This window comes from Pelodiscus sinensis, chromosome 4, assembly GCF_052426305.1.
Source record: "Pelodiscus sinensis isolate ZL-2025 chromosome 4, ASM5242630v1, whole genome shotgun sequence".
Lineage (NCBI taxonomy): Eukaryota > Metazoa > Chordata > Testudines > Trionychidae > Pelodiscus > Pelodiscus sinensis.
In genome coordinates, this window is record NC_143055.1 from 109020587 (window position 1) to 109048558 (window position 27972).

General features: G+C 42.3%; 2 long non-coding RNA genes across 2 annotated transcripts in view; both read right to left on the reverse strand.

Moving 5' to 3' along the window:
• Positions 1-27972, reverse strand: part of LOC106731715 (uncharacterized) — a 212975-nt gene that overhangs the window by 171872 nt on the left and 13131 nt on the right. The window lies entirely within an intron of this gene.
• LOC142829558 (uncharacterized) lies at positions 1546-26372 on the reverse strand. Its single transcript, XR_016349354.1, has 3 exons — positions 26282-26372; positions 13354-13417; positions 1546-1625 (listed from the first exon to the last, which is right to left on the reverse strand). It is a non-coding gene; the product is annotated as an uncharacterized LOC142829558 (long non-coding RNA).

Genomic DNA, 27972 nt, shown 5'->3' on the forward strand with positions numbered 1-27972 from the left:
TGTGTTACGATTTTCTCAAAACTTCCCTAAGCAGAGTTATGTCTGTCTGCAATAGTAGTTGGTAAAGCACCAAGGAAAACCTACTTGCTACAGAAAATGTTATTGGTGACTCAGTAAGTGGCACTCTTAATAGCTAGTACTTCTTTCATACCTTTTATTCAATACGGCTCAAAATACACTGATTTACCTGCCGCTTCACAATACTCCTCTCGAATAAGAGTGATATGGAGATCACTTCAATACTAAAAAGCAACCACATGTGGGGTGAAACAAGGCAAACTTTTAACAGTGGACAGCAACACTACATAGCCATTTAGGTTAGAAATATGGGATACTGTACTGAATGAAGTTGAATGAATTTTAGGTAGGGAGACTGTACAGCAATTATTGAATCTGGTATTTGTGCCAGTCTAGCACCTTTTAGTATTAGAAAAAGACCACATTGCTTATTGTCCACAAATTGTCAGACCCTTGGTTTACACCTTTACTCAAAAGGAACACTTCCAACAGCACTACAGGGAAAGTGCCACCTGCTGAAACACCAGCATCCCTCCTTACCTGCAGCATCCTTTGTGTTGCACAAGGTTTCCTGTTCGAGTACTAACCTGGTCTGGCTACACTTAGCTTGAGAAATCAGACAGGATTCCAGCACAAGGTGCTGGAACTATTATTAGGCGTTATTTGCAAAGAATGGAGTCTAAGCCACAACAGTCAAATCAGCCATGCCAACGAAAACCAAAACTGCCCTATTTAAGAGATTATGTAAATGTGAATCATTCATTTAACACAATTACTGTGATGTTGTTACTGGAAAGTAGTTACATTCCACAAATGCTCAATGTTATTTCTGGGAATAGATCTATAACTGTGAATTAAACATGTTTCTTTTGTTTATGTGTCTGGTATTTCTCACCATCAGCATGAGTCTGATCATCTCTGTAAGAATTCACAGCTTTTTTAGAAGTCAAACCAAGAGCATGTAAAAATTGTTTAGGCACAAGCAATAGTCATCCGTGGCTTTTGCAAATTCCATGGCAGTATTAGACTGCCACCTTAAAACATCCATATTTTAATATATTGATCAGCCAAAAAACAAACTATGACCACCAATGTGAACATGTCAAATAAGCCCTTCACTCACTACATTGGCTTCCCATAGATAATTACATATTAGGCAAGAGACATGAATTTGATGCACATGCCTAATAATCAGGGATACTGGAATAATTTGTATAGTGGTGGCTCTGAGACCCATTGAACCCAACTGTAAACTCTATCTAGTGGAAACCACTTCAAGCCATAGGGTGTGGCAACTCCCCCCAGCCGGGGAGCAACTGACTTGCTGGGCCCCTGAGCAAAGTGGGAGGGAGGCTCTGTGCTCCTGAAAGGGGGCGGGGCCTTGAGCAGAAGAAGCAGGGGTTCAGGCAGTAGCTCTAAGTAGTGTTCGGAGTGCATCATGCTGACTCTCCCTGCCCCTTCCCCACCATCACTGAGAAACACCCAGACTGTGCCACACAGTGCGTCGACAGCAATTTAAAGAGCTCCTACCACGACTGGTCCTTTTGAATTTCTAGGCCTCAGGACTCCCCCAAATCTGTGTTTGGCCGTTCAAGAGAAAATAATTTCTATATGGAAATACAATAAAGAGGTAAGATTTAGTACACACAGAGAGCATATTTTGCAAGGCTAAATTTGCAATTGTAACATTTGTTTAGCATATTGTTTTGTATGGAATGAAAGGAAGTGTCAACAAAGGAGTAAAACCTTCACTGAGTATGACGATTCCTTTTTTTTGATGTTTGTGACAACCTCTGTACACATTAAACAGCTCAGATCTATTTTTAAGAAGCTAGGATCCTGTCTACGATCACCGCCCTCTACTAGAGCCCAGATAATGCTTCCTTCCACCACATTGCCTTGAGGAAAATGCACACAGGAGTCATCCAGAGACTCCAGCTGGTCACCATTGAAACAGAAGAAGCTTTGGACATTTAGAGAACTTCGTAAAGATTGAACCTCTCTAGTCCAGCACTATCTGATTTGGCAACATCCATGATCCAGCATGATTTTAGTTAGCTGGATGTCCACTTATCATGGGTGCGGCCAAGTTTCCTATGGTCCTATAAAGTTTATTTACAGCCACCAGTCCTGATTTCCAGTGTTCTTTGCTGTTACAGGTTGAACCTCTAAAATCCAGGGCCCTCTGGTCCAGCAACATCTGAGGTCCAGCAGGACCATGGATATTGCTGGAACAGAGATGCCCACTTGGGTAAGTTAAGGACTGGTGTTGGGGAATGCAACACCTGTAGTAGCAGGGCCGGTGCAGTAGAGAACCCAGCCCCAGCTGGGGCTGGCAACGGGTAGCACAACCCTGGCAAGCAGAACTGGCAGACAACCCCAGCCAGGGCCAGCATAGCAGGAAGCGTAACCCTGACTGGGCCAAAGGCAGCAGGGCTAGCTCTGGACTGGAACTCGGCAGAGCAGTCCAGCCTGGCAATGAGAGCACAGCCCCAGCTTGGGTCTGTGAGCTAGGGAGTGTAGCTCTCTGTGATTTGGGACTGTTCAAATCCCGAGGGTGCTGGAGCAGGGAGGTTCCACTTGTAATTAGCTCTAATTTACCCCAAAATGTCTTCTAACAGCCCAGTAAGCAGTGGAAGGGTTGGTAATGGTAATGCTGCTAGACAATACTGACCTCCCACAGTTCCACAAATTCTTTATTTCAACACTGGTCAGGTCCTAAGGATGCCGGACCAGCGCGGTTCAAACTACAATTTCGAAAGAACTCTCTCAGGCCTGTGCTGATTGAGCTAGCCTTCCGCATATCCCAGCCTCAGTTTCTTTACCTCAGCTTCACTCCACACCTACCCCTCTTATACTCTCACCCTCCCATCCTAGGCCTTCTCATTTAGCTTATACTGTCCTAATCAAATTCAGCCCTCCATGTCCCCACAAAAGTTATTACAAGGAGGAGGGAGAAAAATTGTTCTCTTTGGCCTCTGGGGATAGGACAAGAAGCAATGGGCATAAATTGCAGCAAGGGAGGTTTAGGTTGAACATTAGGAAAAACTTCATGTCAGGGTGGTTAAACACTGGAATAAATTGCCTAGGGAGGTTGTGGAATTTCCGTCACTGGAGATATTTAAGGGCTGGTTGGATAGACATCTGTCAGGGATGATATAGACAGTGCTGTGTCCTACCATGAGGGCAGCAGACTGGGACTTCAATGACCTCTCAAGGTCCCTTCCAGTTCTAGTATTCTATGATTCTATGAAAATGGCAACTCACACCATAAACCAAATTCATGGAACTAACATGATGTTTGATGCCACCACACTATTCCTTCTGATTGTGCGATCTACCCCTTTCTCCTGCCTTTGTCTGTCCTTTCTATTTAGATACAAGCTCTTCAGCTAAGGACTGTCTACTACTCTGAGATTGTACAGATTGGACCTCCCTGGTCTGGCAGCCTTGGGACCTGACTGTCCTGAATGACGAAATTTACCAGATTAGGGGAGATCCCCTGTCACTGGCCTTCCCAGCCCCTGCTTCTGCCAGGTTCCATTGCAGTGGGCTGGCTGGAGCTCTCCAGGGCTCCCCGGGAATGGGGCTTACCAGCACTGCTGCTCCCCTGCCTGTCTAGGACTCTTCGGGGATGGGGTTCACCAGCTGCTGGTAGCCCCACTGCTGCCATGTATTGTCCGCTGCTCCCTGGCTGGCTGGGACTCCTCGAGGATAAGGTTCACCAGCTACTGGTAGCCCCACTGCTGCCAGTCCTGCTGCTGCCACTGGTGGGCTGCCCTTCTACTCGACTCGCAGCTGGCTCTCACTCCCCAGTGCCAGGGCTCTCTGTCCAGCAACATCCGTGGTCCAGCTGGACCACGGATGTTGCTGGACCAGAGAGTCCCAGATTTAGGAGGTTTAACCTGTACTGCACGTAGCACAATGGGTGTCCCATTCTTGTAATAAACATGATTAATAGTCTACAAACAAAAGTTGTGTAGTACCTTATATCAATAATGCTGTACAGCAAGAGGAATAAGCTGTATTGCTCTAAAACCCCCTTTACACTGGTACAACAGAATCCACATGAGGAGTTTTGCCAGCATAACTATTTTGGTTAAAAACAGAGGATATACTAACCAACATTATATTGGTACAAAAGCCAGCCAATACATCTACACTGAAGAAACAGAATCTCTGAGGCAGCAGCAGCAGCAAGTCTCACCACTCAGGTCAACTGTCATTGGGTTTGCACTGAAAAGCTAAACCTACCAAGACCTACCTTTGGGTTTGGGCTGGAGACCAAGTTTTGAGACTCCCCCCCCACCTCATCAGATTTCAGAGCTCAGGGTCCAGCCACACGATTAAATCCACACTACTATTTTTAACCCCATAGCATAACCCCACATCAGCTGACCTGGATTCTGCGACACACTGTTGTAATTTGTTTATTTTTGGTGGGTGTTTCCGCTTTGCAGAGGAACCCTGTGCGCTCTATAGAGCTGGCCTAACGATATTCATGTTAATTTGTTACCTGGAACAGAAATTTCAAGCATCTCAGGGTGTTTACTGGATCATAATGCATAGATATTACAGTACTTCAAAGCAGCACACAGAGAATCACTTACTGTAAAGGTAGGGCCTGACAAAGACATGGAAAAGAGAAATTCTTTAGTAATTTACTCTGTGCCTACCTCTAAAAATCCCTGTTTCCATCTTCTGTGTTTGCTCTGTGGTTCAGAGTCAAATTGTCTTCTAATGTATTCCTAAATCCCATCTGGCTTCTGTTTTTGCACAGGTGTGTGCCAGGCAGAAATCCAGCTGGAGGCATAGATTTTGACTGCTAACTAAAACCAGCTGATTTTTTTGCTTCCCATAATTAGTATGATCTACTGAAGCAAACAGTTTCAATTTGAAACCCTAATTAGAGTACTTCTGCCTTACACCACTATCAAACTATAACAGTCTCTTCCTTATAATTAGAGTGATCCTATTCTGCATAGTGACTCTTAATAGCCCAGCTAATTCATTCCAAATTGAAAGTTTGCATACAAGATCTCAGAGGAAGAGTGAATTTATTTACCAAGTAATAATAATTTTAACCCTTTTTTGAAGTAATATGAACAAAACAAAATAAAATAGTATATCCAGTTCTGAGAGTGCAGTATCTAGCTCAAAAATAAAAATCTGATTTTAAGGCAGTAAAAGAGAATATTGTACACTATTGCCTAAAGGCACAAGGAAAATAGAATTTACCAGATAGAATTCAGAGTCTCCTCTTAAAGTGGCTATATGACTATAGCACTTAATTCTTTTTAGGAAGTCATTTAATTATAGCTGGCACTTCATATAGAGCCGGGTCAAATTTGATAGCTTTAGAACTGAAATGCTTAAAAGAATTTTTCAGAAATATCTAGATGTATCTTGGTGTGTTTAAGGATTCTAATATTTTTTTCAATTTTGAACCCTAACATTTTCCTAAGAGTATAAAAACCGAGGAATGTAAGTTTAAGTTCAGCATATAGTTCCAATATTTTGGTGGGAGTGGAGGCTTTTTTTAAATTTGACATTCAGTTGATATTCTCTTCATTTCTCATTTTATAAACAGATTAAATTACTTTTTAAGACCTTGATCTCTGCATTACATATCCAAACATGTAATGTCTATATAGTGGAGGTGTTCTCTCTCATTCATAAAATTGAAATTCAAATTTAACACTTGGACAGCACAGACAATTCAGCACCATGCTAAAAGCCAGAAAGCACTGTAAATACATCTACATTTCTATAGCTTTTCTTTGTAAAAATGTCTTGATAGAACTGGAAATGCGTTCTGAGTAAATAAAACTAGGAGTTTTTTGCAGAATTGATGGTATCATGGCTGGACTCACTGTTTTGACTCTCAAAGCTTATGCCTGGAGCTTCTGTATGGTTTGAGTTTTCAAACTTCTACAGGCCCTGCTCAAAAGTGAGGTGAATTCTCAATCCCACTAGCAACACTATGCATGGCCTGTAATGCATAGAGAGACTTGGAGGAGGCAGCTAGAAGTGAACTGTTTATCTCTAGTACAGTTTTTACTGTCCTTTATTAAAGTAAATCCTGGAAGCAGGAGAGTCCAGGAAATTAAATTTGACTAAGATTAGATTGCACATTCTTCTTCTTTCACAAAACAATTCCAGATAACAATTTGCATTTGCCTTTTGTCTTCTGTAACACGTGCCAATCAATTACCCATCTATTTCCACTTGCTTTAACATGCTAACCAATAGTCTCCTTTAGGTCTTATTGGGGAGATGTGCTTTATTTTACAGTATTACTATAGTGCCTCGAAGTTCTAACTATGGATTAATCAAGCAACCCTCTGTACTTTAAGCCCACTAGTAATTGACAAGTTGAATTCTCTAGTTGTTTCTTACCTGGTATCTTTAAAAGGGAAAGCTACAAAACTAAAGAAAATGTATAGTGTAATAAATTAATGTGCATATGAACACCTATATAAAAAAACCCAATGAATGGTACTGAAGCACCTTAGAGACTAACAAAAAATATATATATAGTATCATGAGCTTTCATGGACACAACTCACTTCTTCAGCTCAAAAACGCATGATGGTGTGTGTGTGTGTATATATATACACATTAGGGATGTTAAGAGGTGGGTTTCTAAATGAGTCCGATAAAAATTCTATCGATTACTCGATAGACAGCTCAGCTTGGTCCTGGCTTGCTCTGGGTACAGAACCAACCCCACTGTGGCTTTGCATTTTACAAGGCAGTAGGGGTGGCGGGGGAGGAAGCAGGCTGCCTGGTTCCTGCCGCCTTTTAAATTGCAGCGCTGTAGCGTACTGTAGTTTGGTCCCGCATCCAGTGCGAGCTGGGACTGTGCTGGGCTTCTTGCCCAGCCAGCAGCAGCCCCTGTGTGCAGGGGACCCAATGGGGAGTAGGGACTCGCCTCAGACAGAGGCTGCTTCATGGCAGTAGCCCTTCCCCACCACTGCCTCTGATAGAGGCAGCAGCAAGGGGGTGGGCAGGACTACAGAGACAGCGCTGGGGAGGACCCAGCTTTTAAGCCAGCGCCACCCAGCAATGGCCCCTGCTTCCTTCCCCCTTGCTGCCTGTTACAGAGGCAGCAGGGAAGGCAAGTGCGAGTAGTCCACTTGACTACCCGATAAGCCTAGGCTTATCAAGTAGTCGACTACTCTCTTATATCCCTCATATATATTTGTTAGTCTCTAGAGTGCTACAGGACCACTCTTTTTTAAAGTTACTGATTAACACAGCTACCCCTCTGAAATCTATATAAAGTGTTACTGTAGCTACAACAGGAGGCTAATTAATTCACTCTACCTGCTGTAGCAATTCTATTCCTTTAAGGTTGCAAACAAAGGAATGTGTTTCCTCTGAATCCATTTGCTTTCCCTCTCAATGCACATACTGACTATCAATGTAACAATTAAGGATGTTGGGTTTTCATTGAAGTAAAATGCTTTGTGAAAAGGGTCTGCTTCCTGCAGACTTCCATTGGAAAAAAAATGAAGTTTTTTGGATGGGACTACAATGTTGATTTGGAAATCCTGCTGTGATGCCTCATTGGAGTTATAGTTCCAGTATATTGTGACCCATTCTGCTTCAAAGGACAGGCTCTCTACCTAGAGAACACTGCTCAGGCTGCATCATGGCAGTGCAGTAAGAGGGATCTGTGGAGCATCCTATGAGATGCGCTGTGGCCAGGAAACCCCACCCAGAAAAGAAAATGAGGGCATGATATATCCAAACAACAACTCTCATAGCAATATTTTGGGTGGTTAGGAGGTGGAGTAAAAATTTCCAGTACAGATTGAAACTCTCTAGTCCAGCACCCTAGAGACCTGACCAGTGCCAAACCAAACCAAAGAATCTGCCAAACCACAGGAGATCAATATTGTTTAGCAACATTAGCAACACTTCTACTGCTTACTAGGCTCTTAGAAGACCTTTAGGAGTTAATTAGAGCTAAATAACAACCAGAACACTGGGAAACAGGACTGGTGATTGTAAACCAGCTTTATGGGACCACAGGAAACTTGGCTACACCCATGAAAAATGGGGACCTAGATAAGTAAACAATGCCAGACCATGGATGTTGCCAGACCAGAGAGGTTCAACCTGATTTGATTTTTTTCCTGAAAATTCATCATTGTTCCCAGAGATTAACTGATTTCTGACCCACTCTAATAATATTTCAATAGACAAATATTCATATAATTATTTCCATCCTGAGCAATCTGCTCCTGGCATATAAACATTTCATCCACTAATAAAATGCAGCCATTTCTAAAGTTGATGGTTGGCATCCAGGCAGACAACTGACAAAGTAGGGAGAAAAAAAAATGCAGTCAGACATCAGTGCAACCCTCTCATTTCAGAAGTAAACTAAGTATTGCTGGTGTCTTTAAGAGCTGGTAAAAGCTCTCTGTACCTTTTATATAGATTCTTAGTAGTTTTATTTGTTGTGTAGCTGTACAAATACTAGAAAGAACCCATACATCAATTGCTTTGATTTTTCAGTTCAAATTCCCTTTCACCCTGCCACATTTTGGTTTCTCTGCCATTGTTTGCAGCATTACTGAGTCAAGGCCTGGAAATGCTACATCAGTCAACAAAGTCATTGTAATAATTTCTGTCACATTATTCTGTCCCATAGTCTAGGGTGCTGAAAGCCAATGAACCAAACTAGAAGCCACTTTGCTGCAACAGTCCCAGCAACAATGCCCATAATTCAAGGCTCACTGTAAAATTGATCAGTCTCCCTTATCAACTATACAATGGAGTGAAATATTGCAGTCTCTAGATTTGTAACAGGATTTGGCTGTTAGCAGTTTTATTTTGTGATCCCTGCATCAAGTATTAATAAAAAGAGCAAGTTAGTTTGAGGACCTTCTTTACCCTAGTAGAGATAAAAAGCCACCTGTACACATTCTTCAAATGCTCTTTGTATGCTGAGTGTTGAGGCAGCAACTTTCATAACCATGCACCAAGCTAAAGGAGTATCTGTCAGTAATAGCAAAATTAACATCCTTTTACAGACCTCCAGCCATATAAAGTTAAGTCCATCACATTTTATATTTTGTATCTGACAGTTCTCTCTAAACTATGCTTGAATTTACTTCACTTATTTGACAATACATCAGAATAGGATGTCCTACCAATACTCACAGTGAAGCCTGAGAACATAAAAGTTCAGTGTTATATTGTGCAAAAACAATGAGTCATAGGTTAAAGATCTGGTATGCTCATGACTTCCGACTTTCCCTATCCTTTGTTTTTCTCCTATGGTGCTTTGATCTTGTATAGAGGAGAAATGGATGCAAATTGCACAATTATTTTAGTTTCATAAAAAACACATTTTCCATTTTGACAGTTAAACAAGGTTTCTGCTTCATTGAAGGACTATAAAGAGGAACTATCATTATCCAAAGAAAAGAAGACATGTCATCTAAAAGAGATTTGAAAATATTCCTGTTCCAGTCTACCAAAGCTTGAGAGTATCTCAAGATGTATGTTATAAAACTTATACAGTCTTCATACAAAGCAGCTATACCCTGACACTTAAAACAAGGAATTTATACAGTCATAAAAATCACACTTTGCAAAAAAAAATGTTCTACAGATGAATACTGAGGTGCATGTGGGGGACTGCTGCTTTTTAATATTGTTCATGTGATACCATTAAAAAGATAATATAAAATAACAATAGTTAATTTTGCTATTAGAAAAATAAACTGCAAATTGATAAATTGACATTTCTTTTAGAAAGGGGAAAGACATATTGTTCTAAAAATCCTAATCCTAAAAAAAAATTGGATTATCCACATATGGGGAAAGGTTTTCTTTTTTTTTCTTGCTTTTATTTTGCTCTGCAGAATGTCTACCATGTTCACTAATTTAGGAGTGCCTAGACTAACCAAAGTGACACAACTAAACCTAATAAAATTAGGAGAAAAATAGAAACTGCATTACATACAGTGTAAACATTTAATAAATTTACTTACTGTTTCCACATATATTACAAAACATATTACTTGCAAAATAAAAAAATATATCTAGCCTTTACCTCATGGAGGATCTGAAAGCATGTGATGAATAGGAGTAACCTTTCCTTTAAATTGAGTCAAAATTACTACAGTTTGTGTGTTACACTTTCAGGGGCCCATTTTCAAACCAGCATCTCACTTGACTTTCAAACCAGCACATTCAAAATCCACTTTTGTATGCCCAAATTGGATAGATAGTCCAAATGATCACTTTATACATGCACACACATTTGCTTGGGCATTTGCTGAGGCCCTCAAAAGAAAGTTTGGCCTTAAGCTTATCTAGTTTTTAATTTAGTTTTTTAATACATTTCATCATGAAAAATTTTCAGAGACAGAACGTAACTATATTAAGCTTCTACTTGTTGGAAATGTTTTTTTAAATATTTTTACTATTGACACCTGTGAATTATCAAAATATTGTGATTTTTTTTTAGAACTGTGCTTTTACTAGTTAAGGACTGAAGAAACAATGGGGTGATATTTAGTATGCAGTGACCACTCTCTCTGTTCCTGCAGCTAGGAATTTGTGGTCTTCAGAACTGAAGTTGTCTATCAAGGAACTCAGCAAGCAGTCATCCTGTAAAGGGACTTGACCAGCACCTTCTCTAATATATAACCAATGCAAGACCGCCGAGATAGGAACGATCTCCTATAGTCTCAGGGTGTAGTGTCTAAAGTTGTTCCAATATGACTGGATCACCATTTACAATGGAAGGTACTTCAGCCTCACATTCATCTACATTAGTTATAATAGGACATAAGGTAGGGAACAGAGGAGTAATTATAAAACAGAAAAGGGAAAGAGAAAGAGAAGATGCTTGATTTGAAGCCAGAGATGTGCCAGCACTCATCAATACTAGCATAGAGGTCTCACTGAGAATAACAAGGCTTGGCTGCTTAACACCTATTGGGACTTCTACATACATACATAGAAATATCCCATTCCACTACATCAACTTAAATTAAACCCTGAATTGGAAACAATGGAAAGATAACTCACTGAGAAATAACTGTTCCTCCATGAGCCTGCAAAAGACTAACATGTCTCTAGCTCCTCTCTCCATTCCTAAAATGTGACATCATCTGTCTTTATTATCAAGTTGTGTACCATGCAGTGATCCAAAATAAATTGGTTAAGGTACCAGATTATTTGAGGGAATAAGGGCATTCCTATAAGAATCATTCCAGCTTGCGTGTCTCTAGCCATACAAAATACTTTCTCAAGAAAAGGACAAGAAGAGTAGTTTGAAAAGGGCTGCTTTTTATCCCTTCAATAAATATTTTCTCTCTCTCACTTCAGGCTATTCAAAATAATAAAAGAAATATAATACAACTTTAAATGAGAATTTATATCTCACATTCTTTATGACAGCTGCTTTTATTTCATTTTAAATTAGCAAAGCCTTTATGTTGAGTCTTTGGAACTGACCTTGCAGAGCAGTAATACTGTTAGCCCCAAAGCACATGTTTCCTATTTAGCATTTCTAAGGTAACAGTCCTCGTGAGAGTGGGAGAAATGAGACTGAAACTTGCAAGAAAAATAAAAAACCATATGTCTCTTTTTTGAATGGTGTTAGTCAGTATGGACACTTGCAAAGAAGAAGTGAAAGGATATAGTCTTACAAAGAGCTGTACAATATGTTCCAAAAGTTACATTTATCTATTCCATTAGCATGTCCCATCAAGTCAGCCTGCACCATATGGGAGGTTGATTGTATTTTGTGATCTCAATTTGAAAGAAAAAGTCTGAATTACCACCATGTTACTTCAATTTTATACCATGATAGCACCAATTATTTGAAAACAGTCAATAGAGCTATGCTAGAGTTGCTGGAGCCAACAGAGTTACTGTGATTTATATCAGAGCAGAATCTGGCTTCCTGTATGCACAAGAGGGTCAAGTTATGATTGCTGCTGGAAGCATAATTTCTAGCTCCCATAATTTTGTGCATGGAAAATCATAATGTTGCTTTAGAACAGTTATTTTAAATTGATCGGTACAGGATGCTCACATTATGTGATCTTTCTTCAAGGTTAAGCTTCTCACCTTCAAGGTTCTGCACAATCCCTTCTCCCACTGCTAACTTTCTTTCCACACAATGTATTAAAGGCCCATTATCCATTTTCAGATTTGTGCCATGCTTTAAAGTCCCTCCTCCTTTTGAGGTACAATAATATCCTTGCTAAAGTTAATGGTAAAACTGCCATGAACTCCCAATCCCCTCTGGGGAGTAGGATCAGGATTCTTGTGCATCAAATGGGCTCAGATTCTTAAATAAAAATCACTCCTTGAAAAAAAACACACTTCTTCCACAAAGCTTTTCAATAAAATATAATAAATAATAAATTATTGTCATTTAAAAGGAGCTTCAGCTAGCATATCGGGGAGAATGCATCTGTACTTTGCTTTCTATGTCCAGTTTAGACTGCGAAGCCAAGGATTTCAAGAGGAATCTAAAACTTGGTTTCTAAGTCAGTCAAATATTTAGCCTTGATTTCCAAAGTACTGAGCACCCAGTAGCTCCTATGGAATTCAAAATGAGCTGTTGGAAGTTCAGCATTTTTTAAAAACAGAGATCAGTTTTTTAGGAGCCTAAGTAGGAGACCCATTTTTCAAAACTCGTCCTTTGCCCTAAACAGCCTGGCATTGGTTTGCACGAAGGATTGCCTTGCCACATGTACCAGGCTGCCACAGCTGTGGTCAGCAGAGATATCCAAGCTAGATCTACCTCATTATACAGGAGAAGGGTTGCTGGTCTATGAGGGTTCCAAAATCTAGAACTTGCTCCCTCATTTAGTTCAAAATAGTCTAAATTTGGAAACTGAGCACACTACATGAGATACTTGTTAGACTGAATTCTTCAGGAGAGCTGAGGGCATTTTCTCTACAATGACACAGGAGTGGAAAGAAGTTTCTGTAGGTGGAGTTGGCTGAGTTCCAGCTCAACAGAAATTTTTGTAATAATTCTGTTTAAAAATTGTATTATTCGTTGGGTGCTTAGAGACCTGAATAGGCATCTTTATAGTTAATGTTTAAAAGCAAAGTAAATAAATAAGCAGCCTTCTAGAGCATTCAACACATCAATATTTATATTGCTTATTCATGATCAAACATTGATCCTGAGCATGGTGTGTGAGGAAGGTAAATAGGAGAGAGGGGTGTATATACAATCACTTCAACAAATAGATACACCACCATTTCTGCTTTGATTTATTTTACTTTTTAAGGGGGGGGGAGAGAAAGGTAGGCTTCTCAGCTTTTGACAAGATTACTCACCAAGGCTCTTAAGCGAAGTAGGCACCCATAAGAGGAGAGAGAAGATGTTCTTGTGGATCAGTAACTGGTTGAAAGACAGGAAATAAAAGGATAATTATAAATGGTCAGTTTTCGCAGTAGAGAGGTAAATAGCAGGACCCCAGGGATCTGTACCACAGCCACTGCTGTTCAATTGACTTATCTGATCTGGAACAGTGATGTGGCCAAGTTTGTGGAGGATACAAAATTACTCAAAATAGTTAAAACCAAAACTGTGTGTGAAGAGTCACAAAGTGAGTTCACTAAACTGGGGTGATTAGACAACAAAATGGCAGATGAAATTCAATGCTTGAAAAGTGCAACGGAATGCACATTGGACCCAACCACACATATAAAATGATGTGTCTCAATTACATCCAAGGGGATTAAGGGGTTAACTACACCTAGCCAGGTGGAGTGACCAATAGGAATGTAGGTGGGACTTTTCAAACTGGGACAAAGGAATTTGGGTTTTTTTCCTTTCTCCCTTTTGTCCCTCAGGGAGAGTTCTCTGCAGCTACAGAGAAGATTGCTAAAGCGAAGGCCCCATCAACTGACCATCCTGCTCCCATGAATGTTCCAGTCCCTGTTCAATATCCCAGGAAACTCCAGGTCCAGGGAGTGGAAGAACAACAGAGACTGTATCCTCAGGGGGGGTTCAGTGGAGAACCATGTGGGGATGGGGTGTGATTATGGCATGAATAGTATATATAATCAGGCAGATACCTTAACCCAGCCCCAGAACGTGCATGAGGTTTGGGAAGGGGGTGAATGTGAATCTGGGAAGTTGTCTGTGACTAGTCTGTCCTGGGAGCAAGGTAAAAGTTTCTCTGAGTGTTTGCCTGAGGGAGATAGTTGTGTGTCTGTGAGTGAGGCCTCTACACGACTGCCTGGAGCCTCAGAGGAGAGGCTGGAGTCAGATTTTTGGGCTCTCCCTGCCCTATTTCGGGAAAGTGTCCCTCTGGTGCAGTCTGGAGTGGCTGGCCAGAGTGAAAGTTTAGTTGGGGAAAAAGATCAAATTCTGGAGGGTGTTCAGTGTGAGCAACCTCTGTGTGTGGAGCCTGGCAGTTTGGCTGCTGAGGAGGGCGGCATGCATGTGGGGGAAGGGTTTCTTCCCAGTTCTTTGTCTACAGGAGGTGCCTGTCAGCCTGGATGGGCTGAGGAGAGTGCTGTGGGCCCAGATTTAGCTCTGGGGGCAGCTGAAGCCCAGAAAGGGGAGGGGGAAGTCTCTGATCTTTCCCCAGAGGAGTCTGTGTGTTTTCCTGAAGGGGGGTTGTGTGAAGACCTGCCTGTTCAGGGGATAGAGGGATCACAGGAGAAGTTGCTGGTTGCTCAGCAGGGTGATGCTGCTGTAGAGCCAGGGGAAGATGAGCTTTTGCTTGCAGAAAGTCATAAGGAAGAGGATCCTTATGGTGGGGCTGGCCAGCAGGTTGCTGTACCTGAGGGGGGTAAAAGTGACTTGGGGATAGAAAGATCCTGTGAGGAGCAAAGGAATTCCATAGCCATTGTCAGCAGGGGAGCCACACCCAGCCAGGCCTATGTCTGTGTGGGAGGGAGTTCACAACCTAAACCCACAGGGCATGGGGGAGGGGCAAGACTTGTGTTTGCCCAGGAAGGTTGCAACTTTTTAAATGTAAAAAGCCAGAATTGTCAATGTACACTTAGGATGTATTTGTTCCTGATACTTATGTTAACTTTCATGACCTCTGTACTGCTGTTACTAAAATCGTACCAAAACCCTGGAAACTGTTACGAGATGTATCCAAGGACACACTGGATGTTCAAAAGCTTTGGGACCCTGGTATTTCACTGTTAACACTTGTAATTAGTGTTGGAGCTTCTCACCTGAGAAGGGGCATTCCAAAATTGATATGCTGTGTGGGAAGGGAAACTGAGGCACGGCAACATTTTGTGCAAAGGGACCCATGTAAGGTGTCTAATGAAAGCTTGTTCACTGCTGATTCTATGTATGAGACGTGTGTACATGTGTGATGTTTATATATGAAGATTCTCATTAACAATCTTACTCTCAACATTTTCTTCCTTTCATTAATGTATCTTTAGAGTTTAGATTCTAAAGGATTGGCCAGCGTGATCTTGTGGGTAAGATCTAAAGTGAAAATTGGCTTGGAACTGTGGCTGAGTCCTTTGGACCAGGAGGATCTGTTTGGAGTTGGTGAGTGTAGGTTTTATAACCTCTCACCTGTGTGTGAGGCCTAAGTCTGGTGATGGCTGCTGGGAGTGCTGGGGTGTCTAAGGGGTTTTGCTGGTGAGGCTTCCGGCTGACCGGGGAGGCAGCTGAAGTGCTCGGTGTAATTTGAGGGGTGCCTGGGAAAGGACCCCGGTTGAGGGCGGTAAGTAGCCCTGGTTTTAAGTAATTCGCCCTGAGCTGACACCCTCAGTGGTGCCAAGACCTGGCCTGGTGTATGATAGTGGTGTATTTCGCAAGAGGCACAGAACCTGGTCAATTGAACTTTAGATCAAGACCCCACGCTATTCTAAATTTGATTTTGAGACTGAGAGTTTGATTGGTTAATGAGGCATTTTTGGACTCAACTACTTAATATTCTCTGTATAGCTGTGATGGTACTCTATGGATATGGAAGCCTTTGCTTACTTTTCCTGTCTTCAAGTGTTTAGTCAAGTGTGCATAATGTATTTACTATGTTTTATCTTAGACCTACAGGAAGAAATCACAGCCAGTGTGGCCAGAGGCTGTCCAGCACCGTCTGTGATTTGGTGGGCATGTCATGATTATGAGGGTTAGCCAGCAGCCTGGGGATTAAGGGGTAAACTACACCTAGCCAGGTGGAGTGACCAATAGGAATGTAGGTGGGACTTTTCAAACTGGGACAAAGGAATTTGTTTTTTTTTCCTTTCTCCCTTTTGTCTCTAGGGGAGAGTTCTCTACAGCTACAGAGAGGGACAAGCATGTCTCTCTCTCTCTCTCCAAGATACCATTCTTCATTTTCTGTAAGTAGGGTAAAGTTTAGGTAGTTTTGTTAGGTTTTATTGTTTTATGGATTGGGTATGGGATCTGAGATCTGGCACTGTTTAAAAGATGTTTTGGCTTTTCTTTGTAACTAAGTTCTAGACCCATGGAGTTTCTCCATGACTGTGTCTACACTGGGCCACTTATTCTGGAAAATCAGCCGCTTTTCCGGAATAAGCTGCGAGCTGTCTACACTGGCCCTTGAATTTCCGGAAAAGCAACGATGCTCTACTGTACAAAATCAGCCTCTAGTCCGGAAAAACTATTCTGCTCCCGCTCGGGCATAAGTCCTTATTCCAGAACACTGTTCCAGAAAAGGGCCAGTGTAGACAGCCCAGTAGTCTTTTCCAGAAAAAAGCCCCGATCGCGAAAATGGCGATCGGGGCTCTTTTCCGGAAAAGCACGTTTACATTGGCCACAGATGCTTTTCCGGAAAAAGGCCTTTTCCGGAAAAGCAGCCTGCCAATGTAGACGCTCCTTTTCCGGAAAAACTGAAAACGGAATAGTATTCCGTTTTAAGCATTTCCGGAAATTCATGCCAGTGTAGACACAGCCCATGAGTATATTTTGTTACCTCCCTATCTAGTCATTATGTTTGCAACAGGAATATTGTTGTAATAATAAAAGTTCTTTCTTTTCTTTTTATTAACCTGGCAGTGATTAATTGTGTGCCTTGATTTTTATTTTAGGGGTAAGATTTCCCAAATGAGCTTTCTCCTGATTTCTTTATCAACATTTGGGTGGTGGCAGCGGAAGTTTTATTCCCAAGATCTAGGTTTTTAAGATTTTGGGGAAATTTTTATACCAAAGCCTGGTAGATAAGGCTTTGGGGTACACTTGTTGGCCCCCACTTCTGCATTTATCATGCCAGAGTGGGGAAGGAGCCATGACAGAAGAGATCTTGGATTATTGTGAATAGGTCTCTGAAAACATCTACTCAATGTGTAGAAGCAGTTAAAAAAAATCTAACAACTTGTTAGAAAAAATATATCATATATACTAAATACATGAGTAACTTTTCCTCACTGGAATAGTCTCACCAGTTTTAGTGGGACTCCAGTTTATAAAGATATTAAGGTGTGTATTCAATATCAGGTCTACACAATTGGCGTTTGGGTGCTCATAAACCCCTGTATTTCTTGAGCATTCTATATAGTTAAAAAAAAAGTAAATGTTACACATAGTATCACTGTTCTATTTGAAACTATGCAAAATTTGTGGGACTAGATACCCTAATCAGGCAGTTTAAATGTTGGTTTTCGAGTTTCATTTTTTAGATCTGAGAATAGCCAAAGAGGAAAGTAACAAAAAACAAAAGCAAGATCATATGGTATCTATACAATAGGTTAATCCATATACCTTGGAAAAACACCAGCAAGTTAATTACATTCTGCCTATCTACATTCCACTAACATTTCAATTGGGGAGAATATTCTTTTTCACCTCTTAATCCAAACTGTTGAGCACAGACCTGTTGATAGCGGGGGGCAAAGGAGTCAATTGCCCTAGGGACCCAATGCTCCTACCTGCCACTGCTGCTACTGTGGCAGCCCAGCAGCCAGAAGCCCAGACCTCTTTCATCTCTGCCAGAGCGTGGTGCCATGCACTCCACGAGACTCTGAGGACTAGGGTGAGGCCCAGCACTACGCTCCCTGCGGCACTAAGGGCTGGCTGCTCCTGGCCCTGCCCCTTTCAGGGAGGAGTAAGGAGGTGAGTTGGCTCCACATACACTTTGCCTAAGGGCCCGCTCTACTGGTTGAGCAGTGTTGTTGTGTGTTGTCAAACAGTCTGCTGTGTTTTACTTCAGAAATGGCTGCTTTTTAATGGATCCCTGTGTTTGGTTTGAACAGAATAGAACCATAGCAATGTAGAGCTGTATAAAACTTGAGAGGTTATCCAGCCCTGCCCCCTGCACAGAGGCAGGACCAAATAGCTCTTAACTACCCCGATGTAATTTTAAGAACAGGTTACAAACACACCTGAAATGATGGGAATTCCACAAACTCCCTTGGTAACCTATTCCAGTACTTAACTATCCTTACAGGTTTTTTTCTAGCTAACATAAATCTCTGTTGCTGAAGATGAGGCCCTCCTAAACTTCTCATCCTTCCTTCATAAGTACTTTGCACTTATCTTTATTATCTTGTTGGGGACCCAGCAGCACCCCAGCTGCTCTGCCCTAGGCGTCCCCAGATCAGCCGCTGCTGAAACTGACCAACGCTGACTACAGGAAGCCCGAGGCAGAGTTGCTCTGCCCCGGGCTTCCTGGAATCAGCCACTGATCAGTTTCAGCAGCAGCTGACTTGAGGACGCCTGGGGTTCTTAAGTTGAATCTGTATGTAAGTCGGAACTGGCATCCAGATTCAGCCTGTTGAAACTGATCAGCGGCTGATTCCGGGAAGCCCGGGGCAGAGCAACTCTGCCTCGGGCTTCCTGTAGTCAGCCGCTGGTCAGTTTCAGCAGCAGCTGAATCTGGACGCCAGTTCCAACTTACATACAGATTCAACTTAAGAACAAACCTACAGTCCCTATCTTGTACGTAACCCGGGGACTGCCTGTATTAATGTATTAATCTGCCAACCCTACATACTTTGTTTGGATTCTTGGTCCCAATGGTGGGTTAAGAACTGCAACTCTAAGCAGCAATTTCCTGGGCCTAGATGAGTTTGAGAAATTGATCATTCTTTCTCAATGAGGTTATCCCTTGAGCGACAGAATAGAGGCTGTAGTAACTCTACACTTGCATTCTGCAATCAGTGTACTGTCTGCCAGTTATGATAGATTCTACTCACTGTTCATTCACTGTAAGATTTCATATAGCTTAGGCATAGTAGTAAATAGGTATCCTTAAAAATCAGTAATGAAAATACTTTAGCCCTACTTACATTTTCTTAAAGATTTACATGTGAAGGCCTCAATTTAGGAAAGCATTTAAGTACATGCTTAAATTCGTTCTTGTTCAGAACAGCTCTTTAGCATATTTTTTTATGGAACTTAAGAATGTGTTTGAATGCGACTCTAAATACGAATGCGTCCCTGAATTAGGGACTATTCATTCTATGCTACAATGAGAATCAACTAAAAGAACAAATATAAAACCCAGCTGATTTACAAGAAATAGTGTAATCGACAAAACATGGGCACAGCAGAGTATAATTTATGAGGAAGCCAAGTGCCAGCATCTTAATTAGAAAAATGATACATTTTCTTCACAAGCAGTGTAAATATATTACTTTGATCATTCAGTTATTCAAATTTGAAACAGAAAAAAACATTTTTCTTCTTACAACAGGATGAAAAATTAAAATGAATTTTGTGAGGTAATGGGAAATGTTGCTTGTAATAAGTTTTTGTTACCATATTACATTTCTTATACACACCCACCCCGCACCCTCAATTCTTCCACTCAGGACAAATATCGTTTCCAGAGCAGCAGCTATGGGTGTGGCTGCAAACATCAGAATGCTAGGTTGTTTTTTTCCCCCCTTCTCTCCCTCCCTCCCTCCCTCCCTCCCTCCCTCCCTCCCAGAAAACTCCAAAAACACTCTGGGAAAATTTAGCTGACATTATGCAGAAAGCAAAACAGCAGCAGTAGAGAAATAAGTGCAAAAAATAAATTCTCTATGTAATGGATATGATCTTATGGCAAAACTAAACTGCATTTGAAACTGTTAACTCTTCTCTCATTTCACATAACCAGTGGATATATAGTCTGTTGTTGACTTCTCAGATTCATTTTTACTATTATTATTAATCATGTTCATTGTGGCAACTTATTCATCTTCCATGGCTTCCAGTTTTGAGACACATTTCTCCCCTGCACAAAAGGAGAGATATTACAGCTCGCAAGTTGCTTGAGAAGGTACATGCCAACCCAAGCTCTCCCTGGTTCAACAGCCTTTTTAGTACACAGGCTGCTCGTCTTCCACCACGACACCCAATGTGGTCGAGGCTGCCATATCAGGACAGGACATTGGAGACACTGTGGCAAGAAGACTAATACTTAACATCAACCACCAATCAGTTCCTTGTCATAAATCCTACTGTTGGACTGTCCAGTTTCGACTGGCCATATTGTCAGTGATTCTAGACTGCGCAAGGCCTCTGTGCAGCCGACCAGCATTGTTGGGATGTTCAAGACGACCCAAGTTGCAGCTGTAGCACAGATCAAACAGATACATACTGCTGAGGCCTGCCCACTAGCCAAATACAGTGGTGGTCTCTGAAGCTCTGCTTGGCCACTAAAAGCACTATTGCGTGGAGTGAATATGCAAACACTAAATACAATAAAGGCCTAAGGAACAACCAAGAATGGGTCCACACTATGCTAGGCACTGCACCAACACAGACTGGCAAATGAACCTTGCCTCAAAGAACTTACGATACAAATAGACAAACCAGATGCCAGGTAGGGAAGAGGTAGAATACATGAATAGGCTGAACAAATGTGCACACCTTTTTTCAATGGGGACACCATCAGGTGGTCAATAGATACCTATTTAGAACATATCACCAGATAGCAGCAATACCTGGAGGAGTGAGCTGGAGTACCACTGAGGAAAGAATTTGGGAAAGTAACTGAAATATTTCTCTGACAGATTTTAGTTACTGAGACACAACCTATCTTGCCCTCTTTCCCCCCTTCCTTTCAAAGTCCCTCTTCCTTCACTATGATTAGCTTGTGGATAGTAAATATAGCAGTGAGTATAGATTGTCTCTCTGTAATAAAGAATTTAGGACAGGTGGGAGAGGGCAGGGCAGAAGAAGGTAAAAGTCTGCAATTTCTCCCCAAAGTCATATGGCAGGGGATGAGGTGGCCCTAAAAGGATTCTTGATAGGTCAGGTTTCTAAATCTCTTATAAATGTTTGTTGTTCTACTCTGGACTCTTTCCAATTTGTCCAAATTTTTCCTAAATTGTGATGCCCAGAACTGGACACAGTACTCCATCTAGGGCTTCACCAATACAGGCAGTCCCCGGGTTACATGGATCTGACTTACATCGGATCCCTACTTACAAACGGGGTGAGGCAACCCCGCACTAGCTGCTTCCCCCCAGCAGACCAGGGAGACGCGGAGCGGCTTTTCTCAGCAGACACCTCAGTTTGAGAATAAAGGACTGAGGGAAGTGAGGTGTGGGAGAATAAAACTGAGCTCTGGAGAAATGTTTGGCTAGAGTTTCCCCTACAATATGTACCAGTTCCGACTTACATACAAATTCAACTTAAGAACAAACCTACAGTCCCTATTTTGTACGTAACCCAGGGACTGCCTGTACAGTGAGACAACAGCCTCCTGATTCTTACATACAATACTGCTGTTAATATACCCTGGAATCACATTAGCCCTCTTTGCAGCTGTGTCACATTGATAACTCAAAGTCCAGTCTGTAGCCCACAGATTCTTTTCAGCAGCAGTACCAGACAGCTTCTTAGTGCAACTTCTAAGGGCATATTATCTATCATGGTTCGTAAAGATCATCCTGTATTTATTTAATGGGAATGTGTTGTATATGTGTTGTTGGATAAAGAAAATGTTTGTTAAATTACAACCACAAGCTCAAATTGCCTTTCAGTATATTGCTTTGAAATAGTTATATAAAGTGTAACCCACTCAAGAAGTATTCTTGAGAGGTCAAAAGGGGGATAATGTAGCCATGTAGCTAAACCATAGCTTTATTCAATGTAATGTGCCTCAGTGTACCTTGCCAGCCATCCTGATTTGCAGGCTAGTGCTGTTGGTAAAGATGCATTAAGCAAGGTGTTCGTGTTTGTTATTAATGTTAAAGCAGGAATAGATTCTTATGGGTTTTGTTTTAAAATTAGTATTGTGAAATAAGCAAAAGATATGATGATTGTTTTCTCTAAATTGTAATTTGATGTTCCTGCTTAAATATTCATATTGTGTCTGTGTAACAAAGACATCAATTCTGTTTTGTGTGTGAGAGTGAGCGAGGAATGTGTGAAGGCCATCACCAGACCAGATGTTTTAGGGAGAAGCTGAGGTCAGACATAAAAGCACCAGGAGATTAATCAATGCCCTTACTGAATGCAGATGAAGGGCAAATTGATGACTCTAAAAGTAAAGACAAGTACTTATCAATTGGGACAAGATAGCTGTGATATGAGAACACCACTTTAAGAAAACAAGCACTCATCAAACAGCTATTAATTACAGCATGATGGTACAAAACTTACTGATCTCAAGGAAGGAAAATTATATAAAAAGGGGCTGCTTTGCATAATTTTTGGCTATGTATTGCCAAGATTCTACAGCATCTATCTTGACCGATAGAACCCCCTCCTCCCTATCTGTGATCAATCTGGCTGGCCACATTGACTTGACTGGTAAATATAACATCCATTGTTGGGACAGTATGGGTGTCTATGTATGCACATTCTAGCTGCTTTACTACTGTATTCTTAAAGAAAGCAGCATATTGCCTTTTCCCCTAAAAGATTCCATGTTCTTCTTATAAGCATAACATTATTCCCAATTTTGTAGCTGGGGATTTGGTTTTTCCTAAGTGTAATATTCTGCAGTTGTCTTTATTGAATTTCATCTTGTTGAATTTAGATCAATTCTTCAATTTGTCAAGGTCATTTTGAATTGTAAATTTGCCCTCCAAAGTGCTTGCAACCCCTCCCTGTTTGGTGTTATCTGCACATTTCTCTATTCCATTATCAGAGTCATTAATAAAAATACAGACTGGTAACAGACCCAATACTCATCCCAAAGGAGTCCATTGGATACATCCTTCCAGCTAGACAGCAAACCATTGATAACTACATCTTGAGTACACTCTCAACCAATTGCATATCCATCGTATAGTAAATTACATCTAAACATTTCCCTAGTTTGCTTGTGACAAGGTCATGCAGAACTCTGTGAAAAGCCTTACTAATATCAAATCTACTGCTTCTCCTTAGGTCTTATTAAAGAAGGAAATTAAGTTGGTTTGGTATGATTTGTTCATGATAAATCCATGCGGTCTTTTCCTTATAAACCTATTGTCCTGCAGGTGCTTGCGTAAGGGATTGTATTTGCTGCAATATCTTTCCAGGTATTGAAGTTAGGCTGATAGTCTATCATTTCCAGGGCTTCCTTATTCCCCCATTTTAAAGATTGGTGCCATATTTGCCCTTCTGCTGTCTTCCAGGAATTCTCAGAGATAACTGTCAGTGCTTCCAAGAGTGCTTCATCTAGTTCTTTAAGTTCCATGGGGTGAATTTCAACAGACTCTTCTGACTCAAACATATATTATCTAAGTATTTTTTAGCCTCTCTCTTCGCTATTTTGACTTGCATTCCTTTTTCCTGGTTATCAATATTAATTGCGTTAAATATTCTGTCATTAACCGTTTTAGTGAAGACTGAAACAAAACAGACATTAAGCACCACAGAGTTGAATATGGTCCAATATAGGGTGGCATTTGACTCAGATAGTCTATGCTAAATTGTGGTGGCCAAGCCCACAATTACTCAATGAATGTGGGGACAGGATGATCAGAGCTGTTCTTAAATCTGCATTTCCCTACTTTCCAATTTTAAGGCACAGCTGTCGGAAGGCCAAAGTATTAAGCTATTTTCTCCTTTAAGTTACTGATATTTATGGCATTAATTTCAGCTTCCCCAAATTCTTAGCCATAAACATTTGCATACCTTGGTGTGAAGCAGCAAAGGCACCATGGAATGAATGTACCATGTATGATGAACAGGAAAAAGGATGGTCCTACAATCAAACCTGCCCTACCAAGCACAGTCAACAGCTTCTTTTGATGCAGATTTGAAGGGAATGAGGCCGAGCCTACACTAGGGGATAAGTTCAAATTAAGATATGCAACTTCAGCCATGTTAATTGTGAAGCAGGAATTAACGTACCTTGAATTGAATTTTGGTGCTGTTCCCACAGCAGGAGGTCAACAAAAGAAATCCTCCCATGGACTTCCTTTACTCCTTGTGAGGAGGAGGAGCACCTACACTAACAGGAGCAACCTCCATGTTTGATTTAGCAGGTCCTTACTAGACCCACTAAATAGAACATCAGACGATCAACCTTTGGAGCGTCGATCCATGGGTAAGTATAGATGTGGCCGGAGTAACATAAAATGATGATGGTAGCTCCAATTTACATACTACTGGGTATTCTCCTCTATGAAAAATATAGCCCTTAATCTTGAGTTGGCAGCTTTTCTTTAAAAAGACTAGAGCTTAAAATTTCAGATCTGATTAAAATCTGGTTAAATACCATTTAACCTACTTGGCATTAGCTAAATCTAATGAATGAAATTTATGTTAATGAAGTTCTTAAGTAGAAAAAAAATTAGTGGGTATTTTGTAGGCGAGAGCAGCAGTGAAAATAACATTTTTTTTAAACAGGTACAGGCAGTCCCCGGGTTACGTACAAGATAGGGACTGTAGGTTTGTTCTTAAGTTGAATCTGTATGTAAATCGGAACTGGCGTCCAGATTCAGCCGCTGCTGAAACTGACCGCCAGTTCTGACTTACATACAGAATCAACTTAAGAACCCCAAGCGTCCCCAAGTCAGCTGCTGCTGAAACTGATCAGCAGCTGATTCCAGGAAGCCCGGGGCAGAGCAACTCTGCCTCGGGCTTCCTGTAGACAGCGCTGGTCAGTTTCAACAGCGGCTAAATCAGGACGTCTGGGGCAGAGCAGCTGGGGTGCTGCTGGGTTGCTCCAGTAGCGCCGCTCCTCGGCACTACTGGACCAATCCAGCAGCACCCCATCTGCTCTGCCCCAGGCGTCCTGATTCAGCCGCTGCTGAAACTGACCAGCAGCGGCTGAATCAGGACCAGAGCAGCTGGGGTGCTGCTGGGTTGGACCAGTAGCGCCCAGAGCGGCGCTGCGGGACCAACCGGCAGCACTCCAGCTGCTCTGCCACAGGCGTCCGGAGAAAAGAGTAGTCTGCTGGGGGGGGGGGGGGGGCGTACTAGCTGCGCCTCCCCACCCCCACCCCAGCAGACCAGGAAGACACAGGCGGCGGACCGAGACGCACCGTGGTCCCGCTGCCTGGGTCCTCCGTGGCTTTGCTCCCAGTCTCGTGGAGACCAGCAGACCAGGGAGACAGGGAGCAAAGCCTCTGAGGACACCGGCAGCGGGACAGCCATGGGGCGCCTGGACTGCTCCGCTGCCGGCTTCCCCGAGGCTTTGCAAAGCCTCGGGGAAGCCGGCAGCGGAACAGTCCAGGCATGCCTGGGCTGCCCCGCTGCCCGAGGCCTCCCCCCCCCGCCCCCCCGGCTTTGCAAAGCCTCGGGGAAGCCGGCAGCGGAGCAGTCCAGCACGCTCCTGGGCTGCCTCGCTGCCCGAGCCCCCCCCCCCCGCAGCTTTGCAAAGCCGTGGGGGGCAGGGGGACGGGGGGGGGGGGACTCGGGCAGCCCAGGCACCCCTGGGCTGCCCGAGCCCCTCCGCGACTTTGCTCTGCGTCTTCCTGGTCTGCAGACCAGGGAGACGCAGAGAAAGCCCCAGAGTACATGGGCGGCAGGACCGCGAGGTCCCGCAGTCCGTGTACTCTGGGGCAGCCTCGTTCGTAACTGCGGATCCGACATAAGTCGGATCCGCGTAAGTCGGGGACTGCCTGTACTGACCTATTACAACCCAGGTCACTGCTAGCTCTTCAAACAGCTTCCTGCAGCAGCTCAGCCAGCTCATGCAGGAGATGCACAACTGGGCATTTACTTTCACATCTGGCAGAAAGCCAAATTAAGTGGCAGTCCTTATTCTTTTACATGTCTCAGTGAAGAGAAGTATAATGTACTAATATTTTACATTCATATAACAATTCATATCCTATGTTTTGTCATAAAACACTTGACAAATGAAATGCATACGGCAGCTTCCTTGCTGAGCGCACAGGATTTAATTGCTCTGTGTCCTGCCTCAAAATCCACCAAGTAACTTACAGGAAAAACAGTGACAGGCTGTGGAACTGGCTTGCGTTAGAAGTTGTGGAAGCCGTTTTGGAGGGCATTTAAGACTGAACTGGGCATACCTAGAGAAATAAAAACAACAAGAGCATATTAGAAAGTGTGTGTAAAATGCACCCCTGCAGGAATTTTGCAACTGTTGCATTTAGAGCCAAATAAGTATAATTATATGGTTGCAAGAATCACTGCAGTTCTCACTTTTTCAACTTACTGAATCATTCTCCAGAATCTGTACTTTCATTTTAAAAAATTAAGTGTCTAGTTTATAAAGTCTTGAAGAAAGCTGTCAAACTGTGAACTAAACGTAAACCAATGCAATTGGTTTGTGAGTAACTTGAGTCCACAGGCAACTTGAAACAATATCTTTAAATGTGAGCTGCTCGCTCCATAGTGTTGTTACGCATTAAAAACATAGCACACATTACTCTGAGATTTGCAAGGCTGTTAAAATAAATTGAATTTACTACTGACATCACTAAATAAGAAAGGATACTGCAATGACTGGTCTGGACTGCACCAAGGATACTGAGGATGGGGTGCTGAATAATTCTGGCGTTCGGTCGATGATAGTAGGGAAATATTTTAGTAGCAGGGAGACCAATTCAGATCAGCCGGTCTCAACCAGTGGATCATGACTTAAACCATATTAGGATTACCTGTTGGACTGGAACCCTTCCCCCCACACCTTTTCAGGGAATGAAGTCAAGCCTGGTGGTCTCTATTTGTAGGTATATACTGCTCCTTGGAGGTGTGATTTTTCAGCAGACAGAGACAGAGACAGACAGACACACACACACACACACACACCGACCGACCGTCACACACACACACAATCTCTGCTTAAGCTAACACACTAAAAATAGCAGTGTGGACAGCAGCGGTAGGAGCAGGGGCTCAGATTAGCCCCCCCAAACTCAGGCCCAGTTTTCGGAGGGCTAGGACTTGGCTAACTAGCCCAAGGCGCTGCCTGTTCTACAACATCCACATAGTACATTACAAATAGCAAACTCACAGGTTGTATATGATGTGCAGGCAAAAGGGTGGTTCCACAAGCAAACTTTTCCACTAACCACATACAGCCACCTCTTGTATGATGCAGATTTGAAGGGAACAAGTAACATAGCAAGTGAATGAGGGTGGCTCCAATTCATACAATTTACACACTACTGGATAGTCTGCTCAAGGGATTCCAGGCTGGGAATCACAAGTCAACCGCAGCACAGACACAGAAGAGAAGCAGCTGTTTGTTTTTTCTCTCTCTCTCGCACCTTCTATTGCTTCATCCCCATCCAAATCCTGAGGCCACTCTTCAACTTGCCTTTTCTGTCTACACACCTTCCTAGAACCTAGCACCAGCTATTGAGAACTGCTGCTGCAAGAGGCCATGCAGTTCGTTTTTGAAGTGGCACTTTCCCAGGACTAAGTAAATTCCAGGAGCCATCCTCCCTCTCACCAACTCAACAGCATAATCCTTCCTCAGTTGCAAAGGATTGTGGAATATTGTGAGTGACAGGATGATTTTTGGGGTTGTTTAAAAAGACGCTAGGAACTGTTGGGCCAAGTGAATCAATATGTCCTTTTCATCTCTAGAATCTATGCTGTGCAATTACAGACCATCCAGACAGGCACTTTTTCACATGCATACACAATAATTCACACCATCATAA